Raw genomic sequence first — 19,182 nt, forward strand, 5'->3', positions numbered from 1 at the left:
GCCTGGGACTCGGCGAGTTGAAGTCCCAACTTGCCGAGTAGAAGCAGGATGAGACGCGGGATTTAAGTGATGGACTCGTCGAGTCGGGTCCTGGACCCAACAAGTAGGCTCTGACTGGACAAAACCTTAATCTGAGGGTTTGCATCTTATTTAAACAACCTTATACATCCTCCATCGCCCCTTTATGCTCCCAGAAACCCTCCATAGAAAACCCTAAGTGTTTTGGTACAAGATCTAAGGCTTTTGAGTGATTTTTGTAGGTTTTGACCTCAAGGAAGAAGGAAGAGAATAGAAAGATAAAGAGGATACTAAACGATTCGAGTTTGGTTCATCATTTGTAGTCTTTGAAAGGTATAAAATATGTACCTTGCTTGCTTGTTTGTTAGATCCCTTTTTGGGAAGGATTTAGGGATTTTTAAGCCATATGAGGTAGTAAACCATGATTGCAAACATGGTTGGGGGTCAAGACTTTGGATCTAGCACTTGGGGAGAGTCACAAGGCAGATTTGGGTTGCTTTGCACCCAAGGAAGGCCCCATGCAACAAAAGAGCCATTTTAGAGCCTTTTGGCTCAAAAGTCCCATGCATGCACGTAAAGTTAGTAACTTTACGTGCTAGATCGAGCTTAGAGGCTTGGATCTATCATTTGGACAAGTGTTGTACATCAGAAATCGAGGATTTAGGGTGTGGACGTTATTGACTCGGCTAGTCCGTTCTTGGGACTCGACGAGTCCAAGGCTTTGAGTCCCATATCTGTTGAGGGTCAAAGGACTCAGTTGGGTGTTAGAAGGGCTGTAGCAGGACAGAAAGAGTGACCTAACGTATTGGACATAGTTTTAGACCTGGAGTTCATGGGACAGGATGAGTACTACAAAAGACTCGGCGAGTCCAAGGCAATCTTCTTATGTTTGAAAATGAACTCGACGAGTAGTTCATACAACTCGGCGAGTCAAGGTCAGGACTTGTTCATCAGATGAAGGTGAACTCGACGAGTGTTCATACGACTCAGCGAGTCGGATAAACGTTTATTGATGTTCGTAAATGTCACACCCCAAAACCACGAACGGCGGAAACGTTCTGGGGCGGAGGACGTCATGTAAGCATCACAACAAATGTAAAGTAGTAAACAAGCGACAACATTATCCATTGCATTAATAGTATAATTTTAGTTACAAGTGTTTTCTTTCATAGTACAAGACAGCATGATAACTGATCAAAATAAAAGACGAGTCTTGACTGCTCCGTCTTCTCTAAACCTTGCATCGACACCTGTCTATTTGTAACCTGAGAATACAAGTTATTTTGAAAGAGTAGATCAGCATTTAAGCTGGTGAGTTCATAAGTATTTAATGTCATTGCTTTGATTAGTTGATATGAAAGACTGGTAAATGAATGATGAAACATTTAGTATAAGTATGAAAAGCTCTAGAAAAGCCCATATTTCCTACTAGTATAAAAGTAGTCTTCTACCAAGACTCGAATGTTTTGAAAGTAGTCTTTTACCTAGACCTGGCTGTTTTGAAAGTACGCATCTCTTGAAAATGTGATGGTTTTTCCTTGTTTAACTCTTATTAGTAGTCCCTTAAGTATACCTGAAATGGTATCAACTTAAAACATCCGTAGATTATTCATTTACCTCTGTTGCTAACAGCCGGGTTTAGGAATAGTTAGTCCCTTATGTATACCCACGATGGTATCAACCTAGAACATCCGTAGATTGTTCATTTACCTCTGTAGCTAACAGTGGTTGTCGGAATGGTTAGTCCCTCAAAGTATGATGTGGTACTAGGAGATAAAGTCCCAGTCTATCTCGTCGATGATGTGATTGAATCACAAGGTAAAGATAGAAAGGCGAACGATATAACCGTATCTAGACATATAACATGTAATAGTAATTTGCCATATAATGTCTATGTAAAAGTATTCATGTATAAGTATTCTTTCATATAACATGTAGTAGTAATTTGCCATATAATGTCTATGTAAAAGTATTCATGTATAAGTATTCATGTAAGAGTATTCTTTCATATAACATGTAGTCTGGACTCATGAATGAACTGACTCTGGTGTAATTTCTTGTAGTAGGGATAATGTTTTGTTTACTCTAAACTATTCCTATAATAGTTTACTAGAATGTAATCGATGAGTGTTCAAGTAGGTTTATACACCTTTGCTACCCAGGAGTATTGAAACTAAATTAACTGGTGGAACATTTATGACCATATATGTATACATGATATATAACTAATATTTAAACGACCTTCAGAGGAGTACCCGATATCCCACCAGACCACATCCAAATCGAGGAAAAGGAAACAGGGTGGATAGCCTTTCTAAGTCTTTTAAACATTTCTTATATAACTATACGTATAGAGGCATGCAATTTATAATATAAAAGCATAAAGAAGTTTTGTAGAACCGTTGAAAAGTCTAATAAAGAATTTGTGACTTGGTGTCAGTTTGTAAAATGATTGAAAGTATTTTGTTTGATAAGACAGTTTAAGTACACGGAAAACCACTATTTGAAAACACCTTTGTAACCGAGTTTGAAAGGAAGCTTACAGTATGTAAGATAGTTTGATAACGAGCTTTAATCATGTAAAAACGTTTAAGAAAGTCATTGAAATAATATGTTTAGTAAAACTATTAAACTTGTAGTAAATCCATTAGTATACTAGTTATAAATCACATATGATTGATTTATTAATAACAAGTATCCCAAAATATTTATGTTTTTCGTGCCAAAATAATCGTAAGTTTGTAGTATGAAAGGTGGGCACATATACATACAGTATAAGCGGAGTGTTTGATTTATATATAAATAACAACACTTTTTATTTCAAAAGATATGATGTTATCGTGATACTTTTTGCATACGAAAGTTTCTTTATAATAAATATAAATCACATAAGATTCCGTTGATAAAAAGTGTAAAACGAAACTTTATATAACATACGATAATCATCGTGTGTTTTACTTGTATTCCCCCCCTTAAAAGCATATAAAAATATTTATAAAACATTTAAAATTGTGGATTATAGGGGTATGAACTCACTTGATTGATTGAAGAAAGCGTGACGAAAACCGAGCAGAACTTCTACTCGAGAAAGCGGATCTCTCGAGATTCTCGGGAAATCTCGGGAGTCTCGGGAGTGTAAAACTTTCTTCCCACCTAGGATATGAAAACCGGGCCTTTGGGATGATTTCGAGGGTTGAAACGCAGAGCTTCGGCGTGAGAAAGGAAGGAAATTAGCAATTTTGGCCGGCACCCTCGCATCCTATTTATAGTGAAAATATCTGATGGACTCGCCGAGTAGGGGACACCTACTCGCCGAGTTGGTCCATACTCGCCAAGTAGGGGACACCTACTCGCCGATTTGGTCCATGTGGCAGCTTTCTGGTGGTGCCACGTGTCAACTTCTGGGTGGTGCCACGTCACCCCTATCGCGTGTTAGCCTTCGAACTTAGAAAAATCATAACTCTCGCATACGAGCTCCGTTTTTGACGTTCTTTATATCCACGCATAGGTAAAATCAAGATCTACAACTTTTGTTTAGACTCCGTCGGCTAAATCTTGACCGATCTTAAATTTAACAGTAGGAGGTGTTTAGACTGTTAAATGATCGCGAAGAATTCGTAACTCCTTCATACGAACTCCGTTTTCGTCCATATTTTTACTGTTGAGTTCCTATTAATGAGACCTTCAACTCTCATTTAGGTCGCATAAGCCAAAAACCGCTCGAACTAAAATTCGAGTTTCGGGTCATGCACTGCTAAGCCGAATCTTAGAAAAATCATAACTTCCTCATACGAAGTCAGATTTAGGCGTTCTTTTTATTGACGCTCTTATCTTAACATATTCTACAACTTTTTTTTAGATTGATAAGGCTAAATCTCGCTCTATCGTAAATTCACTATTTACGCTTCCCGATGTCGTGCCGGTTTTGCCGTAAAACTTCGACAGGTCATAACTTCTTCGTTATGACTCGGATTTCGACATTCTTTATATCTTCGGAATCCTTGTTTCGACCACTACAACTTTATTTAACCCAAATAAGATTTTAGGAAAGTTAAATTTTGACCTAAATTTGACATGCGTCCCAACATATCGTCTTGAAATATCGGGTTGTCACATCATCCCCCCGTTAGAGGGAATTTCGTCCCGAAATTAGAGTTTAAGCAGAATTGATACTACGCTACAGATAGAAGTTTTATTTGATCTTTTGTATTCCTAAGTGAATTTAGATCCTCGCATGGCCTTCCAGCGAACCTTTCACTATTGGGGAACGACTTTGTTTCTTTTGTTGGCCTCACCGGTATGATAACTCCTCTTGGTCGAACGTATGTTGAATGTTTTTGTGGACTATGAGGATAGAACATCTTGTATCCTACAAGCAGTGCCTCCAGATCTTCCATACAATTATCGCTGTCCCTGACTCAAGATTATGTGTTGTATAGTTAACTTCCTGCGTCTTAAGCTGTCTCGAGGTATAGGCAGTGACCTTTCCTCTTGTATAAGAACAAAACCAATTCATACTGATTATGAAGTCGGAACCTTGTGGTTGATTAGATGACGTGAAGATCTAAAATAAAGTATGATTACTCATGACTTAAGGAAAAAGGGTAGGTACTTTTGTTCTATCTGACTTTCCTGTCCCAATCGATAGAAAGGGCACGTGTTGGCTTCTAAGTTTATTCGCATGGCAGTATGATCACTCGTAGTCTTAAGTAGTCTCCATCTTGAAGTTCATCTTAGAACTCATACCTGGTTCATCAATTTCAGTTTTGCGTATACGAGTCGTATATAATTAAGATTGAAAAGGTAGTCGAATAAATCATTCTTCTTTAAGCTCACATCCCAACGAGGAAAAGAAGTTAAAGTGGAATCATCAATTCTAAACCTGTAGAACCTTGATTATATACTACCCCTATGTATACATTTTTCAACAATAGATCAACCGTATGGGTCTTTGGATTGAACTTGACGTATTGAACGAGTGGTACTTCGGGCGGTTTGCTAAATTTCTCTTTGGAGAGGATGAGAAACATGAGGTGCTCTATGAACGAGTACTTTGTTGTTCCGGAATAACGGTTTTGCTAGAAAGACGATTTTGGAGGAATAGATGTACGTATGAAACTGTTTTTGTGAGGATAGAATTGAATCAAGTAGTATGATAATGTCGTAATCATAAGGAAACTTAAAGACATTAGATTTGAACAAAAGATGTTTACAGACAAAACAACCGTGCAACCATCAACATAGTTTCGGTACTTTAGATTTACCACAAGACTATTGCTACGAATATGATATACTACAAAAGGCAAGTATACGCAGGACGAGAATTTCTATACAGACAGGATCTCGTAAAAAGGTAAGACTCTAGTTGCACTAGTTCTAGATAGTTTATAAAAACATATAAAATACTGACGATTGGAAGTGAACCTATACTATAGTAGGGTCCTTCGTTGTCTCTTTCCATAATAAGGTCAAACTCCTCCGGATTCACCATCATTCTCCTCTGTTGGACAGTCCCTCTTGAAGTGTCCCATCACGCCACATAGATGGCATATTCGAGAGATTTCGACATTGGTGGTTGAAGTGATGTGTTGGATCCGACTCTTGTAGTAACGGACGGTGTGTCCCTTTTTATTGCAGTTTAAGCACTGCATTTCCCGACAAAATCCATGATGGTGATATTTGCATTTGTTACACTTTGGGAGATTACCAGCATACTGTCTGGCCGGGTTAGGGATGGTAGTATGAGGTACAGAAGTCGTGGCTGCGAAGGTTGCCACATGTTGTTGTCTTCTGCTCGTCCCTTGGGGTGATTTGCCTTTAGTCTTAGCCTATAACTTTCGTTTGTTATTCTTGGGCTTGGGATTCGGGGTGTCGTGGTAGTTTTTTTCTCGTTGAGGTACTTGACTGTTACTTGGATTGGAATTATTGTTAACGATCCCGCTAACATTCGCGTTGTTAGCGTCAAGGAGGGTCAGAACAGCTGACACGGCAGCCGAGACTGCAGCTTGAAAGGTAGCTGCATCAATCTGAAGAGTTGGTGTTTGGTATATGGGTTGATCGTTTTTCTTCGGCGACATGATTCTGTTATATGAAAAGAAAAATGAATTTATGAGCGAGTATGGTTGAACCTAGACGTACTTCGATCGTTCATGTAAATAATAGAAGTATGTTCTTGAAGGATTGACCTACATCCCTATGATGCAGTCCTAGTGCTGGATGGAAGTGTGTGTATAAAGGGTTGACCCTGATGTACTTAGATTGTTCATGTAAAGAGTACGACGATGTTCTCGAAAGTTTGACCTACATCTCTATGATGCAGTCCTAGTAATGAATAGAGGTAAGTTCGTAGAATGTTCTCAAGACGTTTGTTGTACCAGTTGAGGTATCGTGGATTGGTGAATAACAAAAATCCAACCACTGAAAGAGACTTGGAAATGTCTCCGTATAACTTGCTATGGTCCAACGACTTAACTAAAGCAGGTTTCAGATAGCCTCCAATGAGAGTATGATATGAGTACTTGAATGAAGGAAATGACACAAAAGTTAGCCGGCTGTCAATATCTTGGATATTTACGGCGTAAAGGTTCAGGAAAATGACCTTGTAAAGGTCTTACATCATATCCACAGGAGATAGTTTCCTGACAGCATAAAGACCTAACTAAAGTACTTACGGTACCAGATAATTTCATAGAAAATGCCACATCAGGCATAGACAGAAAAATACGATTCCTCTTTTTATAAGGGAAATAAAGTAAAGCGTCTACTACTGGCGACGGTAATTCCTCTGGTGAATTCTTAGTTCAACCAATTGACGTTCCATGTCAAGTAGGTGTCTCTAGTACACCCTCTGGCGTACTTGGAGCTCTTTGACTTTGGCTCGGGTTTTTAGCTAGTGCTTGCAGCAGGTTCTCATGGTTTCTCTTTGATCTCTCGTGAGCATCTTCTAGATGAATGGTGCGGAGGGTATGCATGCTAGCATAGGCGACAACTTCGGCAATCTGATGTTGGGCTGTCCTGCCTTGAATCTCATTTCAGGCCACTCCGCGGACCAAGATTGGCAAGATTCTACATGCTGAGCCCCCATTGCTCAGGTCGTAAAAGTTTCGGTCGCCAATAAATGGCATGGGCTGATCTTGTTCTTGGCTCCATGTTTCCAAGCATTCCACCGACTCAGGCGTCGGGTCTTGAAAAGCAAGACGAGGGTTAGGAATTGGAAAGGGAGTTGCTCGGGGTAGGTTCTCAACCTCTGGTTCGGAATTAGCATCGGCTGAAAGGTTTTTATCATGGTGATCATCCAAAGGGATAGGATGATCATTCTATGGTTCTTCTCCAAACCAACCAGCTATGACCTCGTTCAGAAGATATTGGTTGCCGAGGGGATGGAGTCCAACTATGATTTCTATGCGAGAATTTAGGGTAAGTGGATAATTATTAGACGAACTATCTAGATAATTATTTAGAAAAACCCTTATTAGTTACATCGCTATTTGTGAAGTGCATACCAGCTATGTGTAATCTAAACAGGATAGACCTTCGAATAAGTGACCTTATTTCCAAATTCACACAGAATAGGGGTAAGGAAAAATTATCACTGATTCTAAGTCTATAATATCCTAATTACATGTAGCCTTAGTGTATCCACTTAGCAACTATCAACTTATTAATGAGGATCCCATTTTAATTCTCAAGTATAAAGTACTTATAGTAACACCAAATACTCCTATAGTATTTTAATTTTAATGTTATGTTCTATTGTTCTCATTGTGGTAGGGTTGGTAAGATTTTAGCATTGTTGCGACTACACACTTAAACTTAGGCACATGCTAGTCAACCCTCGGATAATATAGGCGATCAGGCTATATCTTCCCAGTTTTGACCATATGTCTCTAAGCCCACTTGTGTTGCCCAACAATCGTAATTCTTTTGTACTGTCCTAGTGACACTGATTTTAGTATGAATGCAGGCACATATACTTACTTAAATATTTTATTATTTTAAGTATAAACTCTAAATCAGAGTATTTTTAATCCCATTGTATTTATAGTTAGTATATCTTTTATGGGTTGATATACTCAATTCACTATAAACAATGCTCTGATACCAATCTGTCACACCCCAAAACCACGAACGGCGGAAACGTTCTGGGGCGGAGGACGTCATGTAAGCATCACAACAAATGTAAAGTAGTAAACAAGCGACAACATTATCCATTGCATTAATAGTATAATTTTAGTTACAAGTGTTTTCTTTCATAGTACAAGACAGCATGATAACTGATCAAAATAAAAGACGAGTCTTGACTGCTCCGTCTTCTCTAAACCTTGCATCGACACCTGTCTATTTGTAACCTGAGAATACAAGTTATTTTGAAAGAGTAGATCAGCATTTAAGCTGGTGAGTTCATAAGTATTTAATGTCATTGCTTTGATTAGTTGATATGAAAGACTGGTAAATGAATGATGAAACATTTAGTATAAGTATGAAAAGCTCTAGAAAAGCCCATATTTCCTACTAGTATAAAAGTAGTCTTCTACCAAGACTCGAATGTTTTGAAAGTAGTCTTTTACCTAGACCTGGCTGTTTTGAAAGTACGCATCTCTTGAAAATGTGATGGTTTTTCCTTGTTTAACTCTTATTAGTAGTCCCTTAAGTATACCTGAAATGGTATCAACTTAAAACATCCGTAGATTATTCATTTACCTCTGTTGCTAACAGCCGGGTTTAGGAATAGTTAGTCCCTTATGTATACCCACGATGGTATCAACCTAGAACATCCGTAGATTGTTCATTTACCTCTGTAGCTAACAGTGGTTGTCGGAATGGTTAGTCCCTCAAAGTATGATGTGGTACTAGGAGATAAAGTCCCAGTCTATCTCGTCGATGATGTGATTGAATCACAAGGTAAAGATAGAAAGGCGAACGATATAACCGTATCTAGACATATAACATGTAATAGTAATTTGCCATATAATGTCTATGTAAAAGTATTCATGTATAAGTATTCTTTCATATAACATGTAGTAGTAATTTGCCATATAATGTCTATGTAAAAGTATTCATGTATAAGTATTCATGTAAGAGTATTCTTTCATATAACATGTAGTCTGGACTCATGAATGAACTGACTCTGGTGTAATTTCTTGTAGTAGGGATAATGTTTTGTTTACTCTAAACTATTCCTATAATAGTTTACTAGAATGTAATCGATGAGTGTTCAAGTAGGTTTATACACCTTTGCTACCCAGGAGTATCGAAACTAAATTAACTGGTGGAACATTTATGACCATATATGTATACATGATATATAACTAATATTTAAACGACCTTCGGAGGAGTACCCGATATCCCACCAGACCACATCCAAATCGAGGAAAAGGAAACAGGGTGGATAGCCTTTCTAAGTCTTTTAAACATTTCTTATATAACTATACGTATAGAGGCATGCAATTTATAATATAAAAGCATAAAGAAGTTTTGTAGAACCGTTGAAAAGTCTAATAAAGAATTTGTGACTTGGTGTCAGTTTGTAAAATGATTGAAAGTATTTTGTTTGATAAGACAGTTTAAGTACACGGAAAACCACTATTTGAAAACACCTTTGTAACCGAGTTTGAAAGGAAGCTTACAGTATGTAAGACAGTTTGATAACGAGCTTTAATCATGTAAAAACGTTTAAGAAAGTCATTGAAATAATATGTTTAGTAAAATTGTTAAACTTGTAGTAAATCCATTAGTATACTAGTTATAAATCACATATGATTGATTTATTAATAACAAGTATCCCAAAATATTTATGTTTTTCGTGCCAAAATAATCGTAAGTTTGTAGTATGAAAGGTGGGCACATATACATACAGTATAAGCGGAGTGTTTGATTTATATATAAATAACAACACTTTTTATTTCAAAAGATATGATGTTATCGTGATACTTTTTGCATACGAAAGTTTCTTTATAATAAATATAAATCACATAAGATTCCGTTGATAAAAAGTGTAAAACGAAACTTTATATAACATACGATAATCATCGTGTGTTTTACTTGTATTCCCCCCCTTAAAAGCATATAAAAATATTTATAAAAAATTTAAAATTGTGGATTATAGGGGTATGAACTCACTTGATTGATTGAAGAAAGCGTGACGAAAACCGAGCAGAACTTCTACTCGAGAAAGCGGATCTCTCGAGATTCTCGGGAAATCTCGGGAGTCTCGGGATTGTAAAACTTTCTTCCCACCTAGGATATGAAAACCGGGCCTTTGGGATGATTTCAAGGGTTGAAACGCAGAGCTTCGGCGCGAGAAAGGAAGGAAATTAGCAATTTTGGCCGGCACCCTCGCATCCTATTTATAGTGAAAATATCTGATGGACTCGCCGAGTAGGGGACACCTACTCGCCAAGTTGGTCCATACTCGCCGAGTAGGGGACACCTACTCGCCGATTTGGTCCATGTGGCAGCTTTCTGGTGGTGCCACGTGTCAACTTATGGGTGGTGCCACGTCACCCCTATCGCGTGTTAGCCTTCGAACTTAGAAAAATCATAACTCTCGCATACGAGCTCCGTTTTTGACGTTCTTTATATCCACGCGTAGGTAAAATCAAGATCTACAACTTTCGTTTAGACTCTGTCGGCTAAATCTTGACCGATCTTAAATTTAACAGTAGGAGGTGTTTAGACTGTTAAATGATCGCGAAGAATTCGTAACTCCTTCATACGAACTCCGTTTTCGTCCATATTTTTACCGTCGAGTTCCTATTAATGAGACCTTCAACTCTCATTTAGGTCGCGTAAGCCAAAAACCACTCGAACTAAAATTCGAGTTTCGGGTCGTGCACTGCTAAGCCGAATCTTAGAAAAATCATAACTTCCTCATACGAAGTCAGATTTGGGCGTTCTTTTTATTGACGCTCTTATCTTAACATATTCTACAACTTTTGTTTAGATTGATAAGGATAAATCTCGCTCTATCGTAAATTCACTATTTACGCTTCCCGGTGCCGTGCCGGTTTTGCCGTAAAACTTCGACAGGTCATAACTTCTTTGTTATGACTCGGATTTCGGCATTCTTTATATCTTCGGAATCCTTGTTTCGACCACTACAACTTTATTTAACCCAAATAAGATTTTAGGAAAGTTAAATTTTGACCTAAATTTGACTTGCGTCCCAACATATCGTCTTGAAATATCGGGTTGTCACAGTAAAGATGGGAACTCATCGACTGGTTGCCAAACTCGACGAGTCGAGTCATAGATAAGCGCGAGTAAAGGGAAGGGACTCGACGATTTGACGGCCCAACTCGGCGAATAGGGTCAACTGGAAGTTGACACTACTACAAAAACAGCCTTTTACGACGCTCATTGGGCGTCGTAAAATGCTCAGATGACGCGCAAATGCGCGTCAAGGAAGGCCCTGTCATAAAGAGATACGACACGCATTTATGACACGCAGCGCGTATCATTAAAGCCGCTGTCAAGAAAGGCCATGTAATAAATGAAGATGACACACATTTGTGCATATCGTAATTTTTATTTTATTTTTTTTTTTTAAATTATTTTTAGATTTACTAATTTTCAAATTAAATTTGCATTTCATGTCTCATAATAGAAAATACAAAAAATACAATCCATTGCACAAAAGTTAATGTCATACAAAATACAAAATAAAATACTATAAATAAGAAAGATAATTCATTGCACTAACATGTCAAATACAAATAATCATCCCTAACTATATAACATAATACTACATTGCTATTAAGGGACATCATCATAACTCACTGAAGGTCTTGGAACAATGTTCTCGTCATCAACTTGTATATCTGCCAAAAACTTGAAAAAACAACAAATATTTAATGTTTATATATATATATATATATATATATATATATATATGCTAAATGTTAAATGTTCATATTTTGTGGTCTTGGAACAATGTTCTCATGTGCACCTCCACCACATGGGTCCCAACACTTCAAAGTTTTGTCCCAACTCCCTGTAATCACTTGCCCTAAAAACCACCAACAAGAAAAAGAATTGAAAACACAACGATGTAATAGAAGGAAATGAAAGTATGAATGCATGATGATATTAACAAAATGAAAACAAATGAGGAAATGAATGACACTAACCTGTTGCATAAGAGTACTCGATACAGCGAACAGGGGCATCATGGCGTCCCAAAAGATCCTCCCTTTCGTTGTAAAAAAACAAGCCTAAGAGATGTAAAAGGAATGTAGCTTGAAACTTACTCAAGAAAAAAATAAGTCAATAATCCAAGAAAGTATATGTATATCATTTAGTCATACCTTGTGACAGTGTTATCTGCACTAGCACTAAAACCAGAGGTGTAATCATGAAAGCAGCAATCAAGAACTACACCTCCATGAAGGAACTCTCCCACTACTAGAAAAACAACTTTTTATAGAAAAACATGAAACGAGAGTCTTTTCATCTGGGCTTAAATGATCAAAAAGTTATGTTCTCATTTCATCTCTTTTCATATCAATATTATTTTTGACTTGCTCGATTTGAGTCTCCACATTTGCAAGCAACTTCCTCCGAGTCTTGCTGTATTACTAAGAAGACTAGTGATTCCATGTGTCATACCTGTGATGAGTCCTGCTGGACTCTGCAAAAGCCAAAAGTAGTACTTATTTCTTAATAATACTTATGTTTCAAATGCTGCAAAAGTAGCAACATGTTATAAATGTGATGTGATGATATTACCTTCATAAAGCTTCTGGCTGGAACTGAGAGGAAATCTTTGATGCCAACTCCAACACTCCTTATGAAACCCATGGGATTTTTATATCATCAAAGAGATGATAACTGGAATCAATGATGCTGAGAACCTGTATGACATGGAAAAAAAATGTAGCACTTACAAAAGGAATAAGGTGATAAATAGGAATGTTTTCATCTGAAATACAACAATTTACTCATAACCCAATCTCAATCATATAGAAACATGATAATGGGGAGGCATCTTTAGGATATAAGCGGAAAGTAATTAGACTAACAGAAATACATAAGAAGCAATGAACATGAACCATCCACTCAGAATCACGTGGAGCAAGCTAATCATTGATGGTTACCACTGTGAGGAGGCAGTAAAAACAGATAAATAAGTACAGAAAATTTAAAGTACAAATATCTATAATAATTTTTCCATGAACACCCTCAACATTTAATTGATATACAATTTTTTTCGTTGTTGCCTACATCTAAATCAATTGAATAATTGAAATTAGAAATTAAAACTTGTAACAGGCAACAGCAGCAACCTAAAAAGAAAAGAAGTGCTATTGGTCATTACTAATTTTTCAAAAAAAAAATTTTTATATATATATATATATATATATATATATATATATATATATATATATATATATATTTATCAATAATTACAACATATGATTGGTAAATGGAATGCATACCTCAACAGTTAGACGATGTGGGTAAGAAGGTTCATCCCATGCATAAGGGCAAGATGTGTAGGAATGTATAACAGTCTCAAAAGCTTCACATTTTTTTAATAAATATGTAGTCTCTGCAACATGTCAACAAAATTGAATCATTAATCAAAACACAGGGAAATTAAGAAATCAAGAATATGCAGGAAGTAAGAAACCTCATTTGAGAAATTATCAATCGTATAAGGCATAAATCTCGTATCATCATCAGATAAAAGAATCAAATTGGTCCCAGAATCTCTATATGGATTCCCAACAATCTTGTCATCTTTGATTGCATCGTCAGCATTTTGAACCTCTACACGAACCATACTTACTGTTGGCCTTGACAGGGGTATTAGTGACTTTTCGCAGAAAATAAGACAACAGGGGACAAGATATTGAGTATCACAGTGGGTAAAAGATAAAGAAAATGGGACAAGAAAGCAATGCACAGCGGCAGAAAAGTTACACTTTACTTATTCATAAACTGGGAAAAGAAAGGAGGGATACAATCACCTCGTACACTGCCTGACTATTTAAATCAAAACTTAACAAAAAAATAGCAATTGATTCTAGCTTAAAACTAGGGGCACTAAGCCACATGGCCTTGACTTATTCACTTCTAATAACAGCTAAGGAAACAAATAAAAACATGCATAGACCAAATCAACTCTGAACTATTTTAACACTTACATCACCAGTAACATAGTTTCGCATTTTCAATTGTGTATCACCTAAATGTTCTGGAAAGAAACACCCTGACCACTGCCATCCAGGCTCATCAAAACGAGTAGAAACCAGTGATTCCCTGTTTTATGTAACTACTACTTATTATTATATAAGCATGTGAACGAACTGTGGTAAGAAAAAGTTACAAACACTGTACCTTGTTATGTCTGTCCAATGAATATGGGAGTGTTGTCCCACCTTCAAATGGTATATAAAGTCAGACCCTTTCTGCCTAAAACAAAAGTCCTTACTGCATGCATTACTAATAAGATATCTAGGCTGAAAATTGATAATCCTTGTTCTTCCACAAATAGCACTAGATGCAACAGATATTATAGACGAGGAATTGGTTGATGATCGGGGGACAAGGACTGTAGTTGAACTAGTTGGTTGGACAAGGAAGAATTGACTAGACCACATGTAGTTTGAGGTACTTGCCACATCAGATTCAGAGTGGGATCGACTAACTCTGACCATGATCTCACTCGAAGCAATATTAGGGTCAGAACAAATATGCAGATTTCACGAGCCCCAGAGAATGCATCCATCACCTTTTCCATTGTCACATATAATGGACCTACACAAAAACACACCAGGTTTTGTGAGTGTGTGTATGAGAGAGAGAGAGAGAGAAAGAAAGAGAGAGGAAGACGAGGAAAAAACCTTTAGAAATGTCAGTAGTGAAGTTAATGGATTTTGAAGAAGAAAACTTTGTTCCACTAAATTTAGCAATTTCAATGAACTTTTATGCACGTGAGAACTTGAGAACAGAAGCTCTAAACCCGTGTATATCAAAAGTTAACAAAAGATCATGAGAAGAATCAATATGATAAAAAGAAGTTTCAACCTGCAGATGTTAGAAAAGTAAAACTCATGATGAAATAAATTATACGGACATAAAGAAAATGTGGAAGATAGAGATACCAACCTCTGAAAGCAGCATGCTATGTGAAACTCCACCACTCTCAATCATGACAGATACTTCAACTGGTAAACAATTTTTCACTATTTGACTGATTACTTAATGTAATTAGGTGAATACACCTCTTATTTGACTGATCCTGGTTCTCTATCTTGTCATCAATATTAGCATCATGATAATATATAAATTTGATCCCTTGTTTACCCTCCCAGTCCCAGCAGAAGGCCAACACACATCATGCACAGACACACAACAACGAATAGGATGACATACAGGGTCCAGAATCTTGGGAGATACACCAAATGGGATATCGAATTTGAATTCAAATGGCATTGTTGTTGCATTTGTGAGTATGACCTAGCATTTTATGAATCTTTTTAGAGAAAAATAGTTAGAAACCCATTACAAGTGGAACTAAATTAACATGGGTAAACAGTAAAGTAAACTTACTGTTGAGTACAATCGGACTAACTTAGTGTATCGTTGAACTGAAACATCAATTACTACAGGAACAACATAGCCAAATTGACACCTTTAGAAATATCCCTGGAATTATCAACTGAATTGGAAAAATCCACCTCAAAGAATAGAAGCAAATGTGCACTCTTATTCATTGCAATGACATTAGTGTGAGCATAAATAAATAAAAAATGATTCTATATCTGTTTGTATGTGTGTGTTAAAGCAATTTAAAATCTAGTAAGAAAAAAATGATGTGTCGAACTATTCAAAAGGGAAAGTGGATCACAAATGCCATAGAATTCGTCGACATTTGAGAAAAATAAATGAAAAAATATGGTTAGAAACTAGCAAGTGAAAATCGGAAGTTTTTGGGGGTTAAAACTATGGTTAGGGTTACAAATGGAATTACCATGAATCAAAGCACGAACTATCCCGCCATGACGACCGCTATAATCTTTAAAAATATCTTCTGATGTACAAGGACCAGAAGAAATTGAAGCCATTTATGTATCAACTAGAAGAAAAGTAAGGATATATCAATAAATTAATTTCAATTTAAAGTGCAGAATATTGATCATACTCTCTGCGTTTTTGTGCAGGGATTGAGTAAGGCAATATTCCCTATTTTTGGCAGTTGATGAGATAAAAAAAGCAAAACACACAAGCAGGAATTACCGAATTGTCGTAGGGATCGGGAAAAAAAACCACAATGAAATCGAAGACCTCTTTTTTAATTATATAAATATAAATATATACAAATACAAATACAAAGTTAAGAGGAAATGAAGGAGAATTAATGGAGACATAGTAGCGTATATGACCTGGTAGTACTACCGTCGGGGACTAGAACGTCAATCCATCAATCGGAGGAGAAGGAAAAGATTTCAGATCATGAAAAACACCGAAGAATGAGCAACTCATTTGCGAAGTGTGTGTTTATTCTTTGCAATTCAGTTGATTGAGCGCCATTTGTTTAAATTAGGGAGAATATGTGACGGCTAGGGTTAATGGTGGTGGTGGAGAACGTGGTGAGGCCATTGTAGATGGAGGAGAAGGCGGTAGGTGATTTAGATGCGAAATGGTGATGATCAATACGTTTTTTTTTTTTGAGGGAGAGAGAGAGAGAACTGCTTAAAGGATTATTAGGGCTTTTTGGTAGAGGATTTTAGAAGAAGAAGATGGAGAGGCATCGGCGGGCTGTTTAATTTTTTGGTATTTCATTTCCCCCTAAGAGAACACGCTTTCCTAAAGAAAAAATATAAAGCGACAGTTTTAGACGACGCGCTTTTTTATGATAGGTGCCTTCCGTGTTTTTAATTTTTTTTTTGGACACTATTTCTAGGGCACGTACAAATGCGTGCCCTCTATCCTTTAAATTTTGCAAAACTGACATTATTTTTTACGGCACGCACAAATGCGTGTCTTCTATCAGCGAGCGTCATTGTTTGCGCGTCATTAAAGGGCTTTTTTCCAGTAGTGTGACTTTAACATGGACTTGGTTGGGGGTAAAATAGTCGTTTTACCCTAAGAGTAGATATCAGATTCTGACTGAGTGTTTTGTGGGGATTATAGCTGGAGGATTTCCGGAGCAGCAGCAGACAGAGGTTTCCCGCACAGATTATCAGCAGCTACTCGTACGAGGTGAGTTACCTTCCAGTAGGGGTGGGTCTAAGGTCACAATGCCAGCCCACCAAAGAGGGGTATTTAGAAGTTGATTGTCTTTGTGATAATTATCTTAGTCTGGTTACGTGCTTTGGTCATGAGTTTTATCTGCATTATATGTTATGTGTATAATAGGGATTAGTTTTCCTGACGGCGGTCCTTAGGACTGAAGGGTAGGTCAGTACCTGTCACACCCCAAAACCATGAACGGCGGAAACGTTCTGGGGCGGAGGACGTCATGTACAGTATCACAACAATGAATAGTAGTAAACAAGCAACAACATCATCCATTGCATTCATAATATAATTTCATACATGTGTGTTCTGTCAAGTTATATAGACACCAAAATATACATATCAAAATAAAAGACGGGTCTTGAACGAACTCCATCTTCTCAAAAGCCTGGCACCTGTACCTGTCTATTGGTGACCTGAGAATACAACTTATTTTGAAAGCGAGTATCAGCTTAAAGCTGGTGAGATCATAAGTATATTAATGTCTGTGTTTGTATGAAAACATTTATAAGATGTCTCGTAAGATGTTTTGTACAATGTTTTGTAAAATGTTTGAACTCTCCTAGAAAACCCTATGTTTCCTACAAACTGTAGCCTTCTTCCAAGGCATCTAGTGTCTGTGCGTGTGTCTCTTGTTAGAGTGTGTGTTTTCTAAATTCTGACTATCATTTACCAAAAATATAGTTTTTACATTACCGTGCATCGTGTGAATATTCACGAAGTGAATGTTATGGGAAAATATCATAGTACCGTAGTATTTGTAATAAGTGACTACCGCTGTACTAACTACCTTAAAACAAAAGGTGTCCAAAGTAACATGTGATCGACCTGTATCCTACTACAGACTCTAGTAAAACGATGATGTAAGACGCCGTAAGAAATGACATTTGGCACCTATAGACTTGCAAGTCCCACTATAGCGAGCAACAAGGTGTAGGATAGTCAATCTAGTATAGATCTATATGCAAACTCATATGCTCCCCAATTAAGGAGATTCGGGATAAAAAAACGGTCATGGCAGGAAGTACCATGACCAGCTTAATGGTTCACATAACTGCATAAATGTACATGTGATAAATGTGCTAACTGTAAGTGTACTCTTTCTCTGTCTAGCCTGTAAGTACTGTAATGTTCTGCGTGTGCTAGCTGTAATGTATGTTATCTCTCTATCTAGCATGTATAGTAATGTACTGTATGTGCTACTTGTACTGACTCATGAATGAACTGACTCATTTTATGTTTCATTGTTCTAGTAATAGTATTTGTATCTTCCTGTGCTACCCCTATGGTAGCTTACTAGTAATGTAACTGGTACGTATGAACATGGAAGTATACCCTTGCTACCCAAGAGTATTCAATTGATTGGAAGAACCTTTATGTCTATATATGTATACATAATATATAAGTAATATTTAGACGACCTTCGGATGGATAACCGATGCCCTTACAGCTACATCCCAACGAGGAAAAGGAGATAAAGCGAGTTGGCCTTCCTAAGCCTTTTAAACATTACTTATATAACTATACATACATAGGCATGCGTTTGATAATAAGTATAAAAGAGCTTAAGTAAAAGTATTTGATAATTAAAAGAGCTTGTAAAACAGTTTGATAAACAGTTTGAACAGTAAGAAAATCACTGGTTTTGTAGTTATTAATCACATGTGATTGATATATAAACTATAAGTATTCAACTTGTATTCCCGCCCCCCCCCCCCCCCATAAAAGCATTTAAAAACATTTAAACCATTGATTAAGGGGTATGAACTCACTTGCAGCGAGTGGATTGGATTGAAGTGTCGGATACGGTGCTAGGTGACAAATGGAGACTTGTACACACACGCGAGCCTAGTTATCATATAATAAACATATATATAACTAATTAGTCAACTTATAACTAATAAATTAAGTTGGGACACT

At 37.0% G+C, this 19,182-nt stretch overlaps 1 long non-coding RNA gene across 2 annotated transcripts; it reads right to left on the reverse strand.

Moving 5' to 3' along the window:
• Positions 1-11,917: 11,917 nt before the first annotated feature.
• Positions 11,918-16,773, reverse strand: LOC145094795 (uncharacterized). Of its 2 annotated transcripts, XR_013703566.1 has the most exons (11): positions 16,407-16,773; positions 15,995-16,099; positions 15,574-15,626; positions 15,130-15,496; positions 14,865-15,048; positions 14,359-14,778; positions 13,455-14,280; positions 12,745-12,869; positions 12,324-12,646; positions 12,147-12,230; positions 11,918-12,025 (listed from the first exon to the last, which is right to left on the reverse strand). It is a non-coding gene; the product is annotated as an uncharacterized LOC145094795 (long non-coding RNA). The 2 variants fall into 2 exon arrangements; XR_013703565.1 differs by having other exon boundaries at positions 15,574-16,099.
• Between the last annotated feature and the right edge of the window lie 2,409 nt (positions 16,774-19,182).

The sequence above is a fragment of the Lactuca serriola genome, chromosome 3 (genome assembly GCF_051521515.1).
Source record: "Lactuca serriola cultivar US96UC23 chromosome 3, Lser_US96UC23_V15, whole genome shotgun sequence".
In the NCBI taxonomy this organism is placed as follows: Eukaryota; Viridiplantae; Streptophyta; class Magnoliopsida; order Asterales; family Asteraceae; genus Lactuca; species Lactuca serriola.